Here is a 7,727-nt window from a genome sequence, read left to right as displayed (position 1 = left end):
TATTTTTAAATAATATTGTGCAGAAGTCACGCTCTTGGAAAAAGCTTACCATTTTTTGTTGTAGCTAAATAAAGAACTGGACTTTGTTTTTCCACTCTCCAAGAACTGCTCACAGGGGTGTGTGTTATTGCATTTGGAAACGCTATTCTAACAAGGCCGGTGAGGAGAAATGAATCCTTTTGTTTTCATCTGCTCACCAAGGGTTTCATTGTTTCGTTTGGAAAAGCAAATCTCAGAGTGCCGCTGAGACAGGGGACTTTATTTTGCTCACCAAGGGTTTTGTGCTTGCGTTTGGAAACGCTTTCATGGGAGCGCTGGTGAGACGTGAGTGTGGAGTTAAAGGCTTTGAGGTTTGAGGTTTTGTGGTTTTGAGTCCTCACCAAAGCTATGAGGTTTGCGTTTGGAAACGCAAGTTGGAGAAGCCAAGTGAGGAGAGAAGCTCTGGGCAGATTTCCATTGTGGGAAATTCACTCACCAAGGCTTTGAGGTTTACGTTTGGAAATGCAACTTGGAGAAGCAAGGTGAGGAGAGAGACTGTGGGCAGATTTTCTCTGTGGACAGTTCCAAGGAGTTCGAAGATTTTTAGCCAGTGCACAGTTCCACGCACTTGCTAGTTCCAAGCAGCTCGCAGATTTTAGCCAGTTCGCAATTCAATAGATTTTCAAGCAGTTGGCAGTCCAGCAATTTGTAGATTCTCGCAGTTAAGCAGTTCAACAGATTTTTGCAGTTCGCAGATTTTCACGGTTCAGCAGTTCGCAGTTCAGCAGATTTTCGTAGTGGGCAGTTCCAAGCAGTTCGCAGTTCAGTTCCCAGGCAGGTGAGCCATCACTAAAAAAAATTTTTCAATTAAAGTCTGTTTTTCACTCAAATGGTTAGGCTAAGCCATCACTAAAAGAATAAATGAGAGAGAGAGAGAGAGAGAGAGAGAGAGAGAGAGGAGAGGATGGGATCGTTAAAAATGAAATAGGGTGGGAGTCAGCAATGACTTGGGCTACATGTTCCCTCTAGGTGCCCTCCATCGCAAGTATGGGCGCTGCTATGCATTGCTGATTATGACAATGGCCGCCATCTCAACCTTGATAGCACATCATATTGATGACCAAAGGCAAGGGAGCATGGCTCTAAGTTAAGGTGGGAGGAAAGAAATCATAGTATTTTGTGAGTTGCTAGAGATTGATGGTAGGAGCAAAAGAGCTATGAAGCAAAGGGAGCTGGATTAATGGAGAGAAAGGAGTAATAATCATGAGAGGAGGAGAAAGGGTTTGAGAAATTCCATGTCTTTTGTGAGACTGCATGCCCATGAACTGTTAATCTGTTACAAACATTCGTGAGGATTTTAAGGGGGTTGTTCAATTTTGCTATGCTTTGTGTAAATCTTGTTTTCTTTTGTATTTTGTACATTTTCGTATACATCTTGATTGCATGCAACTTTACTGCACTTAGTGTTTATCCTTTTCTAAGCTGTGGTGTCCATAGTAACCGATGCATGGTAGCCAAAAGTTTCTTGCAACAAGTTGTGTGCTCACCATGGGGTTGCATCTTGCGTTTCCAAACGCAAGTTTGAAACCTCTAGTGAAGCAATGAATTCATTTATTTTGCTCAAAAAATGACATCAATGAGAAAGATCTGAAGCAATGTGGTTTCAACTCAAAGATTTTGATGGTTTTTCTCTTGTAGGTTTGCAATGGGAAAATCTGCAAAGAGGAAGACAAGAAAGTCAACATCCGCAGAGCAAAGTCCCATCAAAAGTTTAAAGAAGAAACTGGATTTTGTATTAGTTGAAGTTGAAGAGATTGATGTTGACACAAACCCTTTACCTCAACCAACAAATGTCGTGCATGACAAAGATGTAAACTCTCAAGTTATAGAGGATGATGATGAAGATGGAAACAATGCTCTTATAGCAAGTAATATCCAGCTGGCTGTAGGTGGTGATGTTATTGGTCGTTGCAAGGTATTGCCAGCTAATAGGTGTCCTTGCATACCTCTATGCAGGTTACTCCACATGCCAAAGTAAGAGGTCTCCAAAAAGATGTAAGTTCACTTAAAATTTCATTTTCTATAGAGAAGTATATGCCAGGGAAGGGAACGTTTGTTGTCTCCACTTGTCTTTGCAATGGGGAAGAAACCTTGGTAACATATATCATTAAGGCTTCTTGGGATCCTATGTGGCTGGAAGCAGATATGGAGTTTGAAAAAGAGGTGTCCTTAAAAAGAGAGCTGAAATTTATGTCAAAGAAAATGTTTTTTGTGTGGGAGGGGAAGCATAGGACAAAGGCTTGGATGCAAGTTATAACCGAACTTTTTAAAGAGGATAAATCAAAACATGTGAGAGTTATGTGCACTCTCATAGATCCAAGGAAGGTTCCAGAGATAGCTCTTCTTGCTTCTTTGCAACGCATGAACGTGTAAGTTACTTTTTTTTTGTAATCTTGATTGTGCATTGTTCTCTCAAAGGTTTAATTAATAATTTATCATATCCTTCTTTATGCAATAGACTAAATGAGCATGCAGTGATTAAACCATTTCTTCGAGATGTGCGAATTAACACCAACAACATATGTGGGAGTGATACAAAAGAGTATATTGAGTCTTTAAAAGAGGAGGAGAATAAGTTAGTCAAAGGTTGCAGAAGCAAAGAGTCATGGTTTCCATTTTCAAGAGGTTACTTGGCAAGGCTTGTGTTTCAGGTACTTAATTAAACTTTTTCTGTATAGATATATTTGGTATATGCAATTATAACTTTTATTTGTGAGCTATGTAAAGGTTGAATATAACAAGGAAGTTGCATCGACAATGGAAACAATTGAAAGAACTATGCTAGAAGAACAAAGGGAGGATACGTTACGAGAGGAGAAGTTGAAGATTCAGAAACGAATTTCGGATAGATTTGGCAAGGTGTGTTTATTTTCACAAAACAAGTGATTGAGCTTATTTTTCAGTTTGAGAATTTAGGTATATATAATTAAAATTCTGTAAGGTTTCACTTTGCATACATCCCAAACTGGGTGAGCAATGGAAAAAGACATTGTTTGATTTGCAATTTGAGGGTAAAGATTCATATGTGACATTGGAGAAACTTAGAATGCTTGCAACTTCTGATTTACAATCTGAAAAAAGAGTTAGAATTTTGAAACTATTAGAAGTTCCAAGAATTACAAGGGAGCAATACTTGATACCTACAAGAGAAGCTGATTTTAAAGGGTAAGTCAATTTATCATTTAGAAGTATTGGCAGACATTGGTATGTCTAAATACTAAATTCATGTTTTTGCATGTTAATTTGTGACAGTTGGTTGGTGACAGAAATATTTTTGGATAGGGTTGAAAGCGTGGCCACGTCCTTACTTGAATCTTCACTTGAAACCATGGAGGAGCCACCAAAAATGCCACTAGACCCTACTTTAAGAAAGTATTCTGATAAAGTGAATTTGGAAGCCCGTAAGTATATGTTTCAAAAGTTGAGAAGTAGAGATGCAAGAGGGGATCTCAAATCAGGAAAAACTGGTAATGAGACAAAGGAGAATAAGTCCATGGAACTTGAAAAAGCGGCACAACATGTTGTTTTTAGGTAAATTGAATGCCCTTTACTTTGATTGTTTTTGGCGTGCATTTATGTGAATGTTTTTTTTGAATATGTGTGTCTATTTTAGGTTTTTTAAACACCTTGTTGTCAAGAAGTTGCTTGGTGAAGTACCAAGTGTTTGCAAGGCATGGTGTAAAGTGGGTGACTCTCCTCTATGCATGTTTCCTTCTACCATGCAAGGATTGAGTAAATGGGAGATAGAAAATTGTCCATGGTGGATAGACTTTCCTTCGGGGAATCGTTTGGAGGATGAGATTGATATGTATGAATTGCATGCTGTTAAGAGATCCACAGCTTCTATGGCTACTTTGGAGAAAGAGGCTTCAAAAAAAGCATCAAAGAAAGAAATCACTAGCAAATCAAGAGGTTAGTATTTTCTCCTTAAATACAACCGTTTGATACAAGTGTTACAAGCTTTTGGGTTCTCTTTGAATGTGTGTCGTTTTATGGGTTTTCTCTATATTAGGTTATGGTGAGAAAGACATTCATACTCAAGACATTGCAGAAATTCTTGTAGAAAGTGATAATGTTTTAGGTGAGTTTTTTTAATAAAAACCATGATATCTTTGTGTGCTCTTTTGCTTTCCTAAAGAGTATTTATGTGTGTGTGTGATTGTGTAACTTGCAGAAGACTCAACTCTTGCAAAGGAATTTGTGACATATATTCACAATGGGCCATCAAAGATAGAATCTTATAGAGACACATGTTTGGAATCTATTTTTGGATGTTGTGTTGGTGATTATATTGAAATGGGTAGAGATTTTGAGAAAGGAAGAAAGAATGAGGCATATGGAAAGATGCATGAGTTCTTCAGCTTGCATGCTTATAAAGACCATCATTATCATCATGGAGGGAAAAAAGTGAAATGGGTAGGAGGACTTGTTTTGATAGACTTTCCCACAAGTATGGTGGGAATAGATGTTGGCGAGGAGGTTCCTTTGTGGGATATGTTGACAGAGGATCATGTACGCTATGGTATCTCCATAGGGGCTGCTAGTCTTGCTGATGATGGTTGGTTGGTCATGATTAGCCCATTGGATGGTAATCCTACTCACATTGAATTTTTCTTAAAAGATTTTATTTCTGTTCGTTTCTTTTTTGAAAATTTTGTGGTTGAAACTTGTAGGTCCTTGCCTCCCTTGGATTGAAAAGTATGCATATTGTCAAGGTCTAGTCGTGGCAAGAAGAGCGGTGATGGGAAGCAGAATACCATATGGAGGTTGCAAACAAGGAGAAAACGCTCGTAGTGTGAGTAATTGTATAACAATTGATAATACCAAGCTCTGAAAGTAATGGTTTGATGATTTAGTACTAATACTTTTCTATTGTGATGTGCATGATAGGTACGATGCAACATACTCATATTTGCTGATCGAATGGGTTACTATCCAACTTTGTATTTTGAGGATAGTAAAGCTCTTTTCAAAGGTAATTCATTGCAAAGAGATGATGATTTTTGGGCTCATTACATGCCTGAAATCAAGAAGACACAACATCCACAATCCTCTAGATTGATACGTGGAGCAGTTCAAAAGAGTATGAGCTTCATGGCTTGTGTCTTACGCACTTGTTGTTCTCCAGGGGGTTTAGTGATTGACATGGGTTGTGGTACGACACCAGTATCATATGCAGCCATGATATTGGGATATACATGCTTTGCTTTTGACAATGATGCATCAATCATCAAGGATTTGGTGGAACCTATTAACATTATTTTGGTACCAAAACAGGACACTTTAAGTGTCCTTTTTTAACAAATTTAAATTAAATGCTTCTTGCATTAGATAGTTTATTTAAGAAAACCCTCTTGATATGCTTAAATATGTTAGCTAGAGGTTCTTTAAAAAATATAACCTTGAATTTTAGAATCTATTATGATCAGGAACTATACTCATCAAGTTGACCCTCGTAAGATAGTGATGGACGCTTTGAAGAAATCGCCTTTATAAGCTCAATAAAAAATGAAGCGACCTTGTAGAAAATTCTAGGTGACTCTTCCACAATTTTGCTATAGATAATTGAAAGTTTCATGTGCAAAAAAATTGACTTTGGAGTATATAAAATAATGGAAAGTTCCATGTGTTTGATATGGTCATTTCAAGCATATCGTTGTATACAAAGAAAACTATGTTTCTGATGTATTTGTGAGTTTTAGAAAGTGATACATTGCTTGCCCTTTCCATTGAGCACTCAAGGTGGCCAGTAGAAGGGCTTTGGTATGCAACAGTTATTGAATCATTTTAAATATTCAAAACTGCATAAGAGAAAATTTTCATATTTTCATTCTTGAGACATAAGCATTCAAAACCTCAAATAATATCAAACTTTCCATGTAGATCAACTAAATGTATCAAAGTACGTGGTACATATACAATTGGGGTGCCTAAAATCTTGGTTTCAATGTTATTATGGAGAACTCAAAATTTTCAAGAGTTTTTGCACGATAAACAATTCAAGATAGAGTTCAAGCAACGAGATTTAATTGAGTTAGGGAGCCCCAAAAATACGTAGTTTCTTGTTTTGAACATATAAAGTCATTCGTAGTTGTCAAATTGCACTAGAATAGTACCAATTTCATGAGGGGACCTTTGGAAGACCAAAATTATGCTCTTATTCAGCGCGTTCTCAAGTATGAAATTATGTCTATAGCTTGCATGTGAATTGAAAACTTATCTTTGAAGTGAATTCCATTGTTTTGTAGCACTAAGTGCTAACACTTGGCTTTTATAAACATAAAAAAGGCCATGTCTACAAAAAGACATAGTCATTTTATGATTTTTTTGGCAAACCAGCTTGAAATTTCACTAAAACTTATGTCTTAGAACTTACCAGAATTCTCTCCATACAGATTGTAGTTTGATATGGATAAAAATCCAGTGTTTTCTTTCCCTCATAACCAATCTATGGTAGAAGCAAGGTGTTAAAAACGTCTATTTAGCATGACAAATAAATTGCCAAAACTTGGTAGAAAAACACGACACTTTAGTGTCTAGACACTTAAATGTCCAATTACAGAACTAGTGTTAAGCTATCAAGTGAGAAGAGGCCAATTGCACCAAAGGAAAAGGAACATACAAGAGGAGTGGAGGAGTTTGTGGTCAAAACTCTTGGAAATCCTTTTTTGATGGATGACTAGTAAGTTTTACATTGGGTGTCTCTTAGACCTATGCTGCTTACTTTGGATGATTACTTGCATGGATATTTGACTTATAAGTAATCTATTGGTACTTTCTGTATTTAGTTTTTAGTCTTGAGATGGTGCATTGTGTGCCATAGACATGATGATGTTCTTTGTGGCCTTCTTTTGAAGCTAGCTAGTCCTTTTATAATGTAGTTAGTAGCTATATTGATTTTTAGTCAATGCTCTTTTTCTTTATGTATGTTTGTTTATCAATGTGTATGTCATGAAAAGTTACTTTTTTCTTTGTGCCTTTGTTAAGCTTCAAGATAGGTATCATTGTGGATATAACATTGATTGTTATTAGTGGGAACAGTTTCCCAGTACGCTTCCTTTTTATGCAGAGCTAGAGGCACAAAGAATGGCGACAAATGACTCATTTAATGATGATTTTGTTGCTAATCCAAGGAGGGAAAGAAGAAAGTGTGATTTTGTTGATGATGAGTGTGAGGAGGATAAATAATTGTACAACTTGAAAACATTTATCTGGATGTTTACTTTGATAGCATCTTATTGTAGTGCTTGCTAATTATGCTTTGATTTTAAGGGGTATGTAAGGTGTTATTATCGATTTTGAAAAACCAATTGTTGTCTCTTATGAATGGTAACCGTGTGTTTGTGGATGAAGAAATTTATGTAAAGTGTGGTTGTTAATATGTACAGTTTGGTTGTTAATATGTCCTTCTCAAGCAATACATCTACTTTGGCGTCTTTTCCATAGTATGGTCTCTTTGGTCTTAAATCTTTGTGGTTTTTTTTTACATTAGAATCATGCTTTCTATTCTAATCTGTTTGGTTTTTCATCAGTTTCTCTTTGTTGTTTAGTTTATTTGTTACACACACTCTCTCTAGTCATGATCTACATATGAGAAGTATGAGCGGATTATTTGTGTGTCTCTTTAGAAGATTGTAATTATAATCCTCCTTATGTCAGAATATTTTTGTTTATGGTTTAATGACAAA

The 7,727-nt window shown here is 36.5% G+C and overlaps 1 pseudogene; it reads left to right on the top strand.

Annotated features, from left to right (window-relative positions):
- Positions 1-2,007: 2,007 nt before the first annotated feature.
- Positions 2,008-7,227, top strand: LOC147456412 (uncharacterized; annotated as a pseudogene).
- The last annotated feature ends 500 nt before the right edge of the window (positions 7,228-7,727 follow it).

Source organism: Adiantum capillus-veneris, chromosome 6 (genome assembly GCF_014529385.1).
Source record: "Adiantum capillus-veneris isolate H3 chromosome 6, ASM1452938v2, whole genome shotgun sequence".
NCBI lineage: Eukaryota > Viridiplantae > Streptophyta > Polypodiopsida > Polypodiales > Pteridaceae > Adiantum > Adiantum capillus-veneris.
Note: the sequence above shows the minus strand (reverse complement) of the source record. Positions and strands in the feature narration are given on the sequence as shown.